Source organism: Callionymus lyra, chromosome 2, assembly GCF_982586985.1.
Source record: "Callionymus lyra chromosome 2, fCalLyr1.hap1.1, whole genome shotgun sequence".
NCBI classification, from domain to species: Eukaryota; Metazoa; Chordata; class Actinopteri; order Syngnathiformes; family Callionymidae; genus Callionymus; species Callionymus lyra.
In genome coordinates this window covers 42,310,616-42,326,039 of record NC_141819.1, presented here as the reverse complement: position 1 = coordinate 42,326,039, position 15,424 = coordinate 42,310,616, and the positions used below count along the sequence as shown (strand labels likewise).

Genomic DNA, 15,424 nt, shown 5'->3' with positions numbered 1-15,424 from the left:
CACAAGGTTCATGAACCTCGGCAGGAGACCCAACCTTTTGCTATCACTCTAGAATCTTCTGATCCGTAGTCAGACGCGTTATCCGTTGCGCCACTAGCCCTGCCAGAATGTTTTTCTATTGGTCCATGTCTTCTTTCTCCCGAAGCAGTTAATGGCAGCAGCAAACTGTTTTGTTTTCTCTACACTGCAAATCCTTGGGTAGGCTAGGTTTGGCACATCTGAAAATAATTGCAGGACGTATTTTCTGACCTACTTCTGTGCTCTACAATAGAGTCCAATCCTCGTTAGTATAGTGGACAGTATCTCCGCCTGTCACGCGGAAGACCGGGGTTCGATTCCCCGACGGGGAGGGCTCTCTCATTTTTCACTGATCTTCCCATCTGCTATCTATTCTTGGAGATTGAGAACTATCGGAAGTGAATAAAAGCCTTGTGTGGGCCACCATCTAAATCTTGCTATCTACTCTGCCAGCCTATTCTGAGATCCTCATCTCAATACAAAGAAGTTCAATCAAAAGAATATGGTCCACAAGGTTCATGAACCTCGGCAGGAGACCCACCCTTTTGCTATCACTCTAGAATCTTCTGATCCGTAGTCAGACGCGTTATCCGTTGCGCCACTAGCCCTGCCAGAATGTTTGTCTATTGGTCCATGTCTTCTTTCTCCCGAAGTAGTTAATGGCAGCAGCAAACTGTTTTGTTTTCTCTACACTGCAAATCCTTGGGTAGGCTAGGTTTGGCACATCTGAAAATAATTCCAGGACGTATTTTCTGACGCACTTCTGTGCTCTACAATAGAGTCCAATCCTCGTTAGTATAGTGGACAGTATCTCCGCCTGTCACGCGGAAGACCGGGGTTCGATTCCCCGACGGGGAGGCCTCTATCATTTTTCACTGATCTTCCCATCTGCTATCTCTTCTTGGAGATTGAGAACTATCGGAAGTGAATAAAAGCCTTGTGTGGGCCACCATCTAAATCGTGCTATCTACTCTGCCAGCCTATTCTGAGATCCTCATCTCAATACAAAGAAGTTCAACCAAAAGAATATGGTCCACAAGGTTCATGAACCTTGGCAGGAGACCCACCCTTTTGCTATCACTCTAGAATATTCTGATCCGTAGTCAGACACGTTATCCATTGCGCCACTAGCCCTGCCAGAATGTTTGTCTATTGGTCCATGTCTTCTTTCTCCCGAAGCAGTTAATGGCAGCAGCAAACTGTTTTGTTTTCTCTACACTGCAAATCCTTGGGTAGGCTAGGTTTGGCACATTTGAAAATAATTCCAGGACGTATTTTGTGACGCACTTCTGTGCTCTACAATAGAGTCCAATCCTCGTTAGTATAGTGGACAGTATCTCCGCCTGTCACGAGGAAGACCGGGGTTCGATTCCCTGACGGGGAGGCCTCTATCATTTTTCACTGATCTTCCCATCTGCTATCTCTTCTTGGAGATTGAGAACTATCGAAAGTGAATAAAAGCCTTGTGTGGGCCACCATCTAAATCGTGCTATCTACTCTGCCAGCCTATTCTGAGATCCTCATCTCAATACAAAGAAGTTCAATCAAAAGAATATGGTCCACAAGGTTCATGAACCTCGGCAGGAGACCCAACCTTTTGCTATCACTCTAGAATCTTCTGATCCGTAGTCAGACGCGTTATCCGTTGCGCCACTAGCCCTGCCAGAATGTTTTTCTATTGGTCCATGTCTTCTTTCTCCCGAAGCAGTTAATGGCAGCAGCAAACTGTTTTGTTTTCTCTACACTGCAAATCCTTGGGTAGGCTAGGTTTGGCACATCTGAAAATAATTGCAGGACGTATTTTCTGACCTACTTCTGTGCTCTACAATAGAGTCCAATCCTCGTTAGTATAGTGGACAGTATCTCCGCCTGTCACGCGGAAGACCGGGGTTCGATTCCCCGACGGGGAGGGCTCTCTCATTTTTCACTGATCTTCCCATCTGCTATCTATTCTTGGAGATTGAGAACTATCGGAAGTGAATAAAAGCCTTGTGTGGGCCACCATCTAAATCTTGCTATCTACTCTGCCAGCCTATTCTGAGATCCTCATCTCAATACAAAGAAGTTCAATCAAAAGAATATGGTCCACAAGGTTCATGAACCTCGGCAGGAGACCCACCCTTTTGCTATCACTCTAGAATCTTCTGATCCGTAGTCAGACGCGTTATCCGTTGCGCCACTAGCCCTGCCAGAATGTTTGTCTATTGGTCCATGTCTTCTTTCTCCCGAAGTAGTTAATGGCAGCAGCAAACTGTTTTGTTTTCTCTACACTGCAAATCCTTGGGTAGGCTAGGTTTGGCACATCTGAAAATAATTCCAGGACGTATTTTCTGACGCACTTCTGTGCTCTACAATAGAGTCCAATCCTCGTTAGTATAGTGGACAGTATCTCCGCCTGTCACGCGGAAGACCGGGGTTCGATTCCCCGACGGGGAGGCCTCTATCATTTTTCACTGATCTTCCCATCTGCTATCTCTTCTTGGAGATTGAGAACTATCGGAAGTGAATAAAAGCCTTGTGTGGGCCACCATCTAAATCGTGCTATCTACTCTGCCAGCCTATTCTGAGATCCTCATCTCAATACAAAGAAGTTCAACCAAAAGAATATGGTCCACAAGGTTCATGAACCTTGGCAGGAGACCCACCCTTTTGCTATCACTCTAGAATATTCTGATCCGTAGTCAGACACGTTATCCATTGCGCCACTAGCCCTGCCAGAATGTTTGTCTATTGGTCCATGTCTTCTTTCTCCCGAAGCAGTTAATGGCAGCAGCAAACTGTTTTGTTTTCTCTACACTGCAAATCCTTGGGTAGGCTAGGTTTGGCACATTTGAAAATAATTCCAGGACGTATTTTGTGACGCACTTCTGTGCTCTACAATAGAGTCCAATCCTCGTTAGTATAGTGGACAGTATCTCCGCCTGTCACGAGGAAGACCGGGGTTCGATTCCCTGACGGGGAGGCCTCTATCATTTTTCACTGATCTTCCCATCTGCTATCTCTTCTTGGAGATTGAGAACTATCGAAAGTGAATAAAAGCCTTGTGTGGGCCACCATCTAAATCGTGCTATCTACTCTGCCAGCCTATTCTGAGATCCTCATCTCAATACAAAGAAGTTCAATCAAAAGAATATGGTCCACAAGGTTCATGAACCTCGGCAGGAGACCCAACCTTTTGCTATCACTCTAGAATCTTCTGATCCGTAGTCAGACGCGTTATCCGTTGCGCCACTAGCCCTGCCAGAATGTTTTTCTATTGGTCCATGTCTTCTTTCTCCCGAAGCAGTTAATGGCAGCAGCAAACTGTTTTGTTTTCTCTACACTGCAAATCCTTGGGTAGGCTAGGTTTGGCACATCTGAAAATAATTGCAGGACGTATTTTCTGACCTACTTCTGTGCTCTACAATAGAGTCCAATCCTCGTTAGTATAGTGGACAGTATCTCCGCCTGTCACGCGGAAGACCGGGGTTCGATTCCCCGACGGGGAGGGCTCTCTCATTTTTCACTGATCTTCCCATCTGCTATCTATTCTTGGAGATTGAGAACTATCGGAAGTGAATAAAAGCCTTGTGTGGGCCACCATCTAAATCTTGCTATCTACTCTGCCAGCCTATTCTGAGATCCTCATCTCAATACAAAGAAGTTCAATCAAAAGAATATGGTCCACAAGGTTCATGAACCTCGGCAGGAGACCCACCCTTTTGCTATCACTCTAGAATCTTCTGATCCGTAGTCAGACGCGTTATCCGTTGCGCCACTAGCCCTGCCAGAATGTTTGTCTATTGGTCCATGTCTTCTTTCTCCCGAAGTAGTTAATGGCAGCAGCAAACTGTTTTGTTTTCTCTACACTGCAAATCCTTGGGTAGGCTAGGTTTGGCACATCTGAAAATAATTCCAGGACGTATTTTCTGACGCACTTCTGTGCTCTACAATAGAGTCCAATCCTCGTTAGTATAGTGGACAGTATCTCCGCCTGTCACGCGGAAGACCGGGGTTCGATTCCCCGACGGGGAGGCCTCTATCATTTTTCACTGATCTTCCCATCTGCTATCTCTTCTTGGAGATTGAGAACTATCGGAAGTGAATAAAAGCCTTGTGTGGGCCACCATCTAAATCGTGCTATCTACTCTGCCAGCCTATTCTGAGATCCTCATCTCAATACAAAGAAGTTCAACCAAAAGAATATGGTCCACAAGGTTCATGAACCTTGGCAGGAGACCCACCCTTTTGCTATCACTCTAGAATATTCTGATCCGTAGTCAGACACGTTATCCATTGCGCCACTAGCCCTGCCAGAATGTTTGTCTATTGGTCCATGTCTTCTTTCTCCCGAAGCAGTTAATGGCAGCAGCAAACTGTTTTGTTTTCTCTACACTGCAAATCCTTGGGTAGGCTAGGTTTGGCACATTTGAAAATAATTCCAGGACGTATTTTGTGACGCACTTCTGTGCTCTACAATAGAGTCCAATCCTCGTTAGTATAGTGGACAGTATCTCCGCCTGTCACGAGGAAGACCGGGGTTCGATTCCCTGACGGGGAGGCCTCTATCATTTTTCACTGATCTTCCCATCTGCTATCTCTTCTTGGAGATTGAGAACTATCGAAAGTGAATAAAAGCCTTGTGTGGGCCACCATCTAAATCGTGCTATCTACTCTGCCAGCCTATTCTGAGATCCTCATCTCAATACAAAGAAGTTCAATCAAAAGAATATGGTCCACAAGGTTCATGAACCTCGGCAGGAGACCCAACCTTTTGCTATCACTCTAGAATCTTCTGATCCGTAGTCAGACGCGTTATCCGTTGCGCCACTAGCCCTGCCAGAATGTTTTTCTATTGGTCCATGTCTTCTTTCTCCCGAAGCAGTTAATGGCAGCAGCAAACTGTTTTGTTTTCTCTACACTGCAAATCCTTGGGTAGGCTAGGTTTGGCACATCTGAAAATAATTGCAGGACGTATTTTCTGACCTACTTCTGTGCTCTACAATAGAGTCCAATCCTCGTTAGTATAGTGGACAGTATCTCCGCCTGTCACGCGGAAGACCGGGGTTCGATTCCCCGACGGGGAGGGCTCTCTCATTTTTCACTGATCTTCCCATCTGCTATCTATTCTTGGAGATTGAGAACTATCGGAAGTGAATAAAAGCCTTGTGTGGGCCACCATCTAAATCTTGCTATCTACTCTGCCAGCCTATTCTGAGATCCTCATCTCAATACAAAGAAGTTCAATCAAAAGAATATGGTCCACAAGGTTCATGAACCTCGGCAGGAGACCCACCCTTTTGCTATCACTCTAGAATCTTCTGATCCGTAGTCAGACGCGTTATCCGTTGCGCCACTAGCCCTGCCAGAATGTTTGTCTATTGGTCCATGTCTTCTTTCTCCCGAAGTAGTTAATGGCAGCAGCAAACTGTTTTGTTTTCTCTACACTGCAAATCCTTGGGTAGGCTAGGTTTGGCACATCTGAAAATAATTCCAGGACGTATTTTGTGACGCACTTCTGTGCTCTACAATAGAGTCCAATCCTCGTTAGTATAGTGGACAGTATCTCCGCCTGTCACGCGGAAGACCGGGGTTCGATTCCCCGACGGGGAGGCCTCTATCATTTTTCACTGATCTTCCCATCTGCTATCTCTTCTTGGAGATTGAGAACTATCGGAAGTGAATAAAAGCCTTGTGTGGGCCACCATCTAAATCGTGCTATCTACTCTGCCAGCCTATTCTGAGATCCTCATCTCAATACAAAGAAGTTCAACCAAAAGAATATGGTCCACAAGGTTCATGAACCTTGGCAGGAGACCCACCCTTTTGCTATCACTCTAGAATATTCTGATCCGTAGTCAGACACGTTATCCATTGCGCCACTAGCCCTGCCAGAATGTTTGTCTATTGGTCCATGTCTTCTTTCTCCCGAAGCAGTTAATGGCAGCAGCAAACTGTTTTGTTTTCTCTACACTGCAAATCCTTGGGTAGGCTAGGTTTGGCACATTTGAAAATAATTCCAGGACGTATTTTGTGACGCACTTCTGTGCTCTACAATAGAGTCCAATCCTCGTTAGTATAGTGGACAGTATCTCCGCCTGTCACGAGGAAGACCGGGGTTCGATTCCCTGACGGGGAGGCCTCTATCATTTTTCACTGATCTTCCCATCTGCTATCTCTTCTTGGAGATTGAGAACTATCGAAAGTGAATAAAAGCCTTGTGTGGGCCACCATCTAAATCGTGCTATCTACTCTGCCAGCCTATTCTGAGATCCTCATCTCAATACAAAGAAGTTCAATCAAAAGAATATGGTCCACAAGGTTCATGAACCTCGGCAGGAGACCCAACCTTTTGCTATCACTCTAGAATCTTCTGATCCGTAGTCAGACGCGTTATCCGTTGCGCCACTAGCCCTGCCAGAATGTTTTTCTATTGGTCCATGTCTTCTTTCTCCCGAAGCAGTTAATGGCAGCAGCAAACTGTTTTGTTTTCTCTACACTGCAAATCCTTGGGTAGGCTAGGTTTGGCACATCTGAAAATAATTGCAGGACGTATTTTCTGACCTACTTCTGTGCTCTACAATAGAGTCCAATCCTCGTTAGTATAGTGGACAGTATCTCCGCCTGTCACGCGGAAGACCGGGGTTCGATTCCCCGACGGGGAGGGCTCTCTCATTTTTCACTGATCTTCCCATCTGCTATCTATTCTTGGAGATTGAGAACTATCGGAAGTGAATAAAAGCCTTGTGTGGGCCACCATCTAAATCTTGCTATCTACTCTGCCAGCCTATTCTGAGATCCTCATCTCAATACAAAGAAGTTCAATCAAAAGAATATGGTCCACAAGGTTCATGAACCTCGGCAGGAGACCCACCCTTTTGCTATCACTCTAGAATCTTCTGATCCGTAGTCAGACGCGTTATCCGTTGCGCCACTAGCCCTGCCAGAATGTTTGTCTATTGGTCCATGTCTTCTTTCTCCCGAAGCAGTTAATGGCAGCAGCAAACTGTTTTGTTTTCTCTACACTGCAAATCCTTGGGTAGGCTAGGTTTGGCACATCTGAAAATAATTCCAGGACGTATTTTCTGACGCACTTCTGTGCTCTACAATAGAGTCCAATCCTCGTTAGTATAGTGGACAGTATCTCCGCCTGTCACGCGGAAGACCGGGGTTCGATTCCCCGATGGGGAGGGCTCTCTCATTTTTCACTGATCTTCCCATCTGCTATCTCTTCTTGGAGATTGAGAACTATCGGAAGTGAATAAAAGCCTTGTGAGGGCCACCATCTAAATCGTGCTATCTACTCTGCCAGCCTATTCTGAGATCCTCATCTCAATACAAAGAAGTTCAATCAAAAGAATATGGTCCACAAGGTTCATGAACCTCGGCAGGAGACCCACCCTTTTGCTATCACTCTAGAATCTTCTGATCCGTAGTCAGACACGTTATCCATTGCGCCACTAGCCCTGCCAGAATGTTTGTCTATTGGTCCATGTCTTCTTTCTCCCGAAGCAGTTAATGGCAGCAGCAAACTGTTTTGTTTTCTCTACACTGCAAATCCTTGGGTAGGCTAGGTTTGGCACATCTGAAAATAATTGCAGGACGTATTTTCTGACCTACTTCTGTGCTCTACAATAGATTCCAATCCTCGTTAGTATAGTGGACAGTATCTCCGCCTGTCACGCGGAAGACCGGGGTTCGATTCCCCGACGGGGAGGGCTCTCTCATTTTTCACTGATCTTCCCATCTGCTATCTATTCTTGGAGATTGAGAACTATCGGAAGTGAATAAAAGCCTTGTGTGGGCCACCATCTAAATCTTGCTATCTACTCTGCCAGCCTATTCTGAGATCCTCATCTCAATACAAAGAAGTTCAATCAAAAGAATATGGTCCACAAGGTTCATGAACCTCGGCAGGAGACCCACCCTTTTGCTATCACTCTAGAATCTTCTGATCCGTAGTCAGACGCGTTATCCGTTGCGCCACTAGCCCTGCCAGAATGTTTGTCTATTGGTCCATGTCTTCTTTCTCCCGAAGCAGTTAATGGCAGCAGCAAACTGTTTTGTTTTCTCTACACTGCAAATCCTTGGGTAGGCTAGGTTTGGCACATCTGAAAATAATTCCAGGACGTATTTTGTGACGCACTTCTGTGCTCTACAATAGAGTCCAATCCTCGTTAGTATAGTGGACAGTATCTCTGCCTGTCACGCGGAAGACCGGGGTTCGATTCCCCGATGGGGAGGGCTCTCTCATTTTTCACTGATCTTCCCATCTGCTATCTCTTCTTGGAGATTGAGAACTATCGGAAGTGAATAAAAGCCTTGTGTGGGCCACCATCTAAATCGTGCTATCTACTCTGCCAGCCTATTCTTAGATCCTCATCTCAATACAAAGAAGTTCAACCAAAAGAATATGGTCCACAAGGTTCATGAACCTTGGCAGGAGACCCACCCTTTTGCTATCACTCAAGAATCTTCTGATCCGTAGTCAGACACGTTATCCATTGCGCCACTAGCCCTGCCAGAATGTTTGTCTATTGGTCCATGTCTTCTTTCTCCCGAAGCAGTTAATGGCAGCAGCAAACTGTTTTGTTTTCTCTACACTGCAAATCCTTGGGTAGGCTAGGTTTGGCACATCTGAAAATAATTCCAGGACGTATTTTCTGACGCACTTCTGTGCTCTACAATAGAGTCCAATCCTCGTTAGTATAGTGGACAGTATCTCCGCCTGTCACGCGGAAGACCGGGGTTCGATTCCCCGACGGGGAGGCCTCTATCATTTTTCACTGATCTTCCCATCTGCTATCTCTTCTTGGAGATTGAGAACTATCGGAAGTGAATAAAAGCCTTGTGTGGGCCACCATCTAAATCGTGCTATCTACTCTGCCAGCCTATTCTGAGATCCTCATCTCAATACAAAGAAGTTCAACCAAAAGAATATGGTCCACAAGGTTCATGAACCTTGGCAGGAGACCCACCCTTTTGCTATCACTCTAGAATCTTCTGATCCGTAGTCAGACACGTTATCCATTGCGCCACTAGCCCTGCCAGAATGTTTGTCTATTGGTCCATGTCTTCTTTCTCCCGAAGCAGTTAATGGCAGCAGCAAACTGTTTTGTTTTCTCTACACTGCAAATCCTTGGGTAGGCTAGGTTTGGCACATCTGAAAATAATTCCAGGACGTATTTTGTGACGCACTTCTGTGCTCTACAATAGAGTCCAATCCTCGTAAGTATAGTGGACAGTATCTCCGCCTGTCACGCGGAAGACCGGGGTTCGATTCCCCGACGGGGAGGCCTCTATCATTTTTCACTGATCTTCCCATCTGCTATCTCTTCTTGGAGATTGAGAACTATCGAAAGTGAATAAAAGCCTTGTGTGGGCCACCATCTAAATCGTGCTATCTACTCTGCCAGCCTATTCTGAGATCCTCATCTCAATACAAAGAAGTTCAATCAAAAGAATATGGTCCACAAGGTTCATGAACCTCGGCAGGAGACCCAACCTTTTGCTATCACTCTAGAATCTTCTGATCCGTAGTCAGACGAGTTATCCGTTGCGCCACTAGCCCTGCCAGAATGTTTTTCTATTGGTCCATGTCTTCTTTCTCCCGAAGCAGTTAATGGCAGCAGCAAACTGTTTTGTTTTCTCTACACTGCAAATCCTTGGGTAGGCTAGGTTTGGCACATCTGAAAATAATTGCAGGACGTATTTTCTGACCTACTTCTGTGCTCTACAATAGAGTCCAATCCTCGTTAGTATAGTGGACAGTATCTCCGCCTGTCACGCGGAAGACCGGGGTTCGATTCCCCGACGGGGAGGGCTCTCTCATTTTTTACTGATCTTCCCATCTGCTATCTATTCTTGGAGATTGAGAACTATCGGAAGTGAATAAAAGCCTTGTGTGGGCCACCATCTAAATCTTGCTATCTACTCTGCCAGCCTATTCTGAGATCCTCATCTCAATACAAAGAAGTTCAATCAAAAGAATATGGTCCACAAGGTTCATGAACCTCGGCAGGAGACCCACCCTTTTGCTATCACTCTAGAATCTTCTGATCCGTAGTCAGACGCGTTATCCGTTGCGCCACTAGCCCTGCCAGAATGTTTGTCTATTGGTCCATGTCTTCTTTCTCCCGAAGCAGTTAATGGCAGCAGCAAACTGTTTTGTTTTCTCTACACTGCAAATCCTTGGGTAGGCTAGGTTTGGCACATCTGAAAATAATTCCAGGACGTATTTTGTGACGCACTTCTGTGCTCTACAATAGAGTCCAATCCTCGTTAGTATAGTGGACAGTATCTCCGCCTGTCACGCGGAAGACCGGGCTTCGATTCCCCGACGGGGAGGCCTCTATCATTTTTCACTGATCTTCCCATCTGCTATCTCTTCTTGGAGATTGAGAACTATCAGAAGTGAATAAAAGCCTTGTGTGGGCCACCATCTAAATCGTGCTATCTACTCTGCCAGCCTATTCTGAGATCCTCATCTCAATACAAAGAAGTTCAATCAAAAGAATATGGTCCACAAGGTTCATGAACCTCGGCAGGAGACCCAACCTTTTGCTATCACTCTAGAATCTTCTGATCCGTAGTCAGACGCGTTATCCGTTGCGCCACTAGCCCTGCCAGAATGTTTTTCTATTGGTCCATGTCTTCTTTCTCCCGAAGCAGTTAATGGCAGCAGCAAACTGTTTTGTTTTCTCTACACTGCAAATCCTTGGGTAGGCTAGGTTTGGCACATCTGAAAATAATTCCAGGACGTATTTTCTGACGCACTTCTGTGCTCTACAATAGAGTCCAATCCTCGTTAGTATAGTGGACAGTATCTCCGCCTGTCACGCGGAAGACCGGGGTTCGATTCCCCGACGGGGAGGCCTCTCTCATTTTTCACTGATCTTCCCATCTGCTATCTCTTCTTGGAGATTGAGAACTATCGGAAGTGAATAAAAGCCTTGTGTGGGCCACCATCTAAATCGTGCTATCTACTCTGCCAGCCTATTCTGAGATCCTCATCTCAATACAAAGAAGTTCAACCAAAAGAATATGGTCCACAAGGTTCATGAACCTTGGCAGGAGACCCAGCCTTTTGCTATCACTCTAGAATCTTCTGATCCGTAGTCAGACATGTTATCCATTGCGCCACTAGCCCTGCCAGAATGTTTGTCTATTGGTCCATGTCTTCTTTCTCCCGAAGCAGTTAATGGCAGCAGCAAACTGTTTTGTTTTCTCTACACTGCAAATCCTTGGGTAGGCTAGGTTTGGCACATCTGAAAATAATTCCAGGACGTATTTTGTGACGCACTTCTGTGCTCTACAATAGAGTCCAATCCTCGTAAGTATAGTGGACAGTATCTCCGCCTGTCACGCGGAAGACCGGGGTTCGATTCCCCGACGGGGAGGCCTCTATCATTTTTCACTGATCTTCCCATCTGCTATCTCTTCTTGGAGATTGAGAACTATCGAAAGTGAATAAAAGCCTTGTGTGGGCCACCATCTAAATCGTGCTATCTACTCTGCCAGCCTATTCTGAGATCCTCATCTCAATACAAAGAAGTTCAATCAAAAGAATATGGTCCACAAGGTTCATGAACCTCGGCAGGAGACCCAACCTTTTGCTATCACTCTAGAATCTTCTGATCCGTAGTCAGACGCGTTATCCGTTGCGCCACTAGCCCTGCCAGAATGTTTTTCTATTGGTCCATGTCTTCTTTCTCCCGAAGCAGTTAATGGCAGCAGCAAACTGTTTTGTTTTCTCTACACTGCAAATCCTTGGGTAGGCTAGGTTTGGCACATCTGAAAATAATTGCAGGACGTATTTTCTGACCTACTTCTGTGCTCTACAATAGAGTCCAATCCTCGTTAGTATAGTGGACAGTATCTCCGCCTGTCACGCGGAAGACCGGGGTTCGATTCCCCGACGGGGAGGGCTCTCTCATTTTTTACTGATCTTCCCATCTGCTATCTATTCTTGGAGATTGAGAACTATCGGAAGTGAATAAAAGCCTTGTGTGGGCCACCATCTAAATCTTGCTATCTACTCTGCCAGCCTATTCTGAGATCCTCATCTCAATACAAAGAAGTTCAATCAAAAGAATATGGTCCACAAGGTTCATGAACCTCGGCAGGAGACCCACCCTTTTGCTATCACTCTAGAATCTTCTGATCCGTAGTCAGACGCGTTATCCGTTGCGCCACTAGCCCTGCCAGAATGTTTGTCTATTGGTCCATGTCTTCTTTCTCCCGAAGCAGTTAATGGCAGCAGCAAACTGTTTTGTTTTCTCTACACTGCAAATCCTTGGGTAGGCTAGGTTTGGCACATCTGAAAATAATTCCAGGACGTATTTTGTGACGCACTTCTGTGCTCTACAATAGAGTCCAATCCTCGTTAGTATAGTGGACAGTATCTCTGCCTGTCACGCGGAAGACCGGGGTTCGATTCCCCGATGGGGAGGGCTCTCTCATTTTTCACTGATCTTCCCATCTGCTATCTCTTCTTGGAGATTGAGAACTATCGGAAGTGAATAAAAGCCTTGTGTGGGCCACCATCTAAATCGTGCTATCTACTCTGCCAGCCTATTCTTAGATCCTCATCTCAATACAAAGAAGTTCAACCAAAAGAATATGGTCCACAAGGTTCATGAACCTTGGCAGGAGACCCACCCTTTTGCTATCACTCAAGAATCTTCTGATCCGTAGTCAGACACGTTATCCATTGCGCCACTAGCCCTGCCAGAATGTTTGTCTATTGGGCCATGTCTTCTTTCTCCCGAAGCAGTTAATGGCAGCAGCAAACTGTTTTGTTTTCTCTACACTGCAAATCCTTGGGTAGGCTAGGTTTGGCACATCTGAAAATAATTCCAGGACGTATTTTCTGACGCACTTCTGTGCTCTACAATAGAGTCCAATCCTCGTTAGTATAGTGGACAGTATCTCCGCCTGTCACGCGGAAGACCGGGGTTCGATTCCCCGACGGGGAGGCCTCTATCATTTTTCACTGATCTTCCCATCTGCTATCTCTTCTTGGAGATTGAGAACTATCGGAAGTGAATAAAAGCCTTGTGTGGGCCACCATCTAAATCGTGCTATCTACTCTGCCAGCCTATTCTGAGATCCTCATCTCAATACAAAGAAGTTCAACCAAAAGAATATGGTCCACAAGGTTCATGAACCTTGGCAGGAGACCCACCCTTTTGCTATCACTCTAGAATCTTCTGATCCGTAGTCAGACACGTTATCCATTGCGCCACTAGCCCTGCCAGAATGTTTGTCTATTGGTCCATGTCTTCTTTCTCCCGAAGCAGTTAATGGCAGCAGCAAACTGTTTTGTTTTCTCTACACTGCAAATCCTTGGGTAGGCTAGGTTTGGCACATCTGAAAATAATTCCAGGACGTATTTTGTGACGCACTTCTGTGCTCTACAATAGAGTCCAATCCTCGTAAGTATAGTGGACAGTATCTCCGCCTGTCACGCGGAAGACCGGGGTTCGATTCCCCGACGGGGAGGCCTCTATCATTTTTCACTGATCTTCCCATCTGCTATCTCTTCTTGGAGATTGAGAACTATCGAAAGTGAATAAAAGCCTTGTGTGGGCCACCATCTAAATCGTGCTATCTACTCTGCCAGCCTATTCTGAGATCCTCATCTCAATACAAAGAAGTTCAATCAAAAGAATATGGTCCACAAGGTTCATGAACCTCGGCAGGAGACCCAACCTTTTGCTATCACTCTAGAATCTTCTGATCCGTAGTCAGACGCGTTATCCGTTGCGCCACTAGCCCTGCCAGAATGTTTTTCTATTGGTCCATGTCTTCTTTCTCCCGAAGCAGTTAATGGCAGCAGCAAACTGTTTTGTTTTCTCTACACTGCAAATCCTTGGGTAGGCTAGGTTTGGCACATCTGAAAATAATTGCAGGACGTATTTTCTGACCTACTTCTGTGCTCTACAATAGAGTCCAATCCTCGTTAGTATAGTGGACAGTATCTCCGCCTGTCACGCGGAAGACCGGGGTTCGATTCCCCGACGGGGAGGGCTCTCTCATTTTTTACTGATCTTCCCATCTGCTATCTATTCTTGGAGATTGAGAACTATCGGAAGTGAATAAAAGCCTTGTGTGGGCCACCATCTAAATCTTGCTATCTACTCTGCCAGCCTATTCTGAGATCCTCATCTCAATACAAAGAAGTTCAATCAAAAGAATATGGTCCACAAGGTTCATGAACCTCGGCAGGAGACCCACCCTTTTGCTATCACTCTAGAATCTTCTGATCCGTAGTCAGACGCGTTATCCGTTGCGCCACTAGCCCTGCCAGAATGTTTGTCTATTGGTCCATGTCTTCTTTCTCCCGAAGCAGTTAATGGCAGCAGCAAACTGTTTTGTTTTCTCTACACTGCAAATCCTTGGGTAGGCTAGGTTTGGCACATCTGAAAATAATTCCAGGACGTATTTTGTGACGCACTTCTGTGCTCTACAATAGAGTCCAATCCTCGTTAGTATAGTGGACAGTATCTCCGCCTGTCACGCGGAAGACCGGGCTTCGATTCCCCGACGGGGAGGCCTCTATCATTTTTCACTGATCTTCCCATCTGCTATCTCTTCTTGGAGATTGAGAACTATCAGAAGTGAATAAAAGCCTTGTGTGGGCCACCATCTAAATCGTGCTATCTACTCTGCCAGCCTATTCTGAGATCCTCATCTCAATACAAAGAAGTTCAATCAAAAGAATATGGTCCACAAGGTTCATGAACCTCGGCAGGAGACCCAACCTTTTGCTATCACTCTAGAATCTTCTGATCCGTAGTCAGACGCGTTATCCGTTGCGCCACTAGCCCTGCCAGAATGTTTTTCTATTGGTCCATGTCTTCTTTCTCCCGAAGCAGTTAATGGCAGCAGCAAACTGTTTTGTTTTCTCTACACTGCAAATCCTTGGGTAGGCTAGGTTTGGCACATCTGAAAATAATTCCAGGACGTATTTTCTGACGCACTTCTGTGCTCTACAATAGAGTCCAATCCTCGTTAGTATAGTGGACAGTATCTCCGCCTGTCACGCGGAAGACCGGGGTTCGATTCCCCGACGGGGAGGCCTCTCTCATTTTTCACTGATCTTCCCATCTGCTATCTCTTCTTGGAGATTGAGAACTATCGGAAGTGAATAAAAGCCTTGTGTGGGCCACCATCTAAATCGTGCTATCTACTCTGCCAGCCTATTCTGAGATCCTCATCTCAATACAAAGAAGTTCAACCAAAAGAATATGGTCCACAAGGTTCATGAACCTTGGCAGGAGACCCAGCCTTTTGCTATCACTCTAGAATCTTCTGATCCGTAGTCAGACATGTTATCCATTGCGCCACTAGCCCTGCCAGAATGTTTGTCTATTGGTCCATGTCTTCTTTCTCCCGAAGCAGTTAATGGCAGCAGCAAACTGTT

General features: G+C 45.8%; 17 non-coding genes across 17 annotated transcripts; all 17 read left to right on the top strand.

Annotated features, from left to right (window-relative positions):
- Positions 1–278: 278 nt before the first annotated feature.
- Positions 279–350, top strand: trnad-guc (transfer RNA aspartic acid (anticodon GUC)). The gene has a single exon. It is a non-coding gene; the product is annotated as a tRNA-Asp (tRNA).
- Positions 351–804: 454 nt separating this feature from the next.
- Positions 805–876, top strand: trnad-guc (transfer RNA aspartic acid (anticodon GUC)). The gene has a single exon. It is a non-coding gene; the product is annotated as a tRNA-Asp (tRNA).
- A 980-nt stretch (positions 877–1,856) lies between these two features.
- On the top strand, positions 1,857–1,928 carry trnad-guc (transfer RNA aspartic acid (anticodon GUC)). Its single transcript has one exon. It is a non-coding gene; the product is annotated as a tRNA-Asp (tRNA).
- A 454-nt stretch (positions 1,929–2,382) lies between these two features.
- trnad-guc (transfer RNA aspartic acid (anticodon GUC)) lies at positions 2,383–2,454 on the top strand. Its single transcript has one exon. It is a non-coding gene; the product is annotated as a tRNA-Asp (tRNA).
- A 980-nt stretch (positions 2,455–3,434) lies between these two features.
- trnad-guc (transfer RNA aspartic acid (anticodon GUC)) lies at positions 3,435–3,506 on the top strand. Its single transcript has one exon. It is a non-coding gene; the product is annotated as a tRNA-Asp (tRNA).
- Positions 3,507–3,960: 454 nt separating this feature from the next.
- On the top strand, positions 3,961–4,032 carry trnad-guc (transfer RNA aspartic acid (anticodon GUC)). The gene has a single exon. It is a non-coding gene; the product is annotated as a tRNA-Asp (tRNA).
- Positions 4,033–5,012: 980 nt separating this feature from the next.
- Positions 5,013–5,084, top strand: trnad-guc (transfer RNA aspartic acid (anticodon GUC)). The gene has a single exon. It is a non-coding gene; the product is annotated as a tRNA-Asp (tRNA).
- Positions 5,085–5,538: 454 nt separating this feature from the next.
- On the top strand, positions 5,539–5,610 carry trnad-guc (transfer RNA aspartic acid (anticodon GUC)). Its single transcript has one exon. It is a non-coding gene; the product is annotated as a tRNA-Asp (tRNA).
- Positions 5,611–6,590: 980 nt separating this feature from the next.
- trnad-guc (transfer RNA aspartic acid (anticodon GUC)) lies at positions 6,591–6,662 on the top strand. The gene has a single exon. It is a non-coding gene; the product is annotated as a tRNA-Asp (tRNA).
- Positions 6,663–7,642: 980 nt separating this feature from the next.
- trnad-guc (transfer RNA aspartic acid (anticodon GUC)) lies at positions 7,643–7,714 on the top strand. The gene has a single exon. It is a non-coding gene; the product is annotated as a tRNA-Asp (tRNA).
- Positions 7,715–8,694: 980 nt separating this feature from the next.
- On the top strand, positions 8,695–8,766 carry trnad-guc (transfer RNA aspartic acid (anticodon GUC)). The gene has a single exon. It is a non-coding gene; the product is annotated as a tRNA-Asp (tRNA).
- A 980-nt stretch (positions 8,767–9,746) lies between these two features.
- Positions 9,747–9,818, top strand: trnad-guc (transfer RNA aspartic acid (anticodon GUC)). Its single transcript has one exon. It is a non-coding gene; the product is annotated as a tRNA-Asp (tRNA).
- A 980-nt stretch (positions 9,819–10,798) lies between these two features.
- trnad-guc (transfer RNA aspartic acid (anticodon GUC)) lies at positions 10,799–10,870 on the top strand. The gene has a single exon. It is a non-coding gene; the product is annotated as a tRNA-Asp (tRNA).
- Positions 10,871–11,850: 980 nt separating this feature from the next.
- On the top strand, positions 11,851–11,922 carry trnad-guc (transfer RNA aspartic acid (anticodon GUC)). The gene has a single exon. It is a non-coding gene; the product is annotated as a tRNA-Asp (tRNA).
- A 980-nt stretch (positions 11,923–12,902) lies between these two features.
- Positions 12,903–12,974, top strand: trnad-guc (transfer RNA aspartic acid (anticodon GUC)). Its single transcript has one exon. It is a non-coding gene; the product is annotated as a tRNA-Asp (tRNA).
- Positions 12,975–13,954: 980 nt separating this feature from the next.
- On the top strand, positions 13,955–14,026 carry trnad-guc (transfer RNA aspartic acid (anticodon GUC)). The gene has a single exon. It is a non-coding gene; the product is annotated as a tRNA-Asp (tRNA).
- Positions 14,027–15,006: 980 nt separating this feature from the next.
- Positions 15,007–15,078, top strand: trnad-guc (transfer RNA aspartic acid (anticodon GUC)). The gene has a single exon. It is a non-coding gene; the product is annotated as a tRNA-Asp (tRNA).
- The last annotated feature ends 346 nt before the right edge of the window (positions 15,079–15,424 follow it).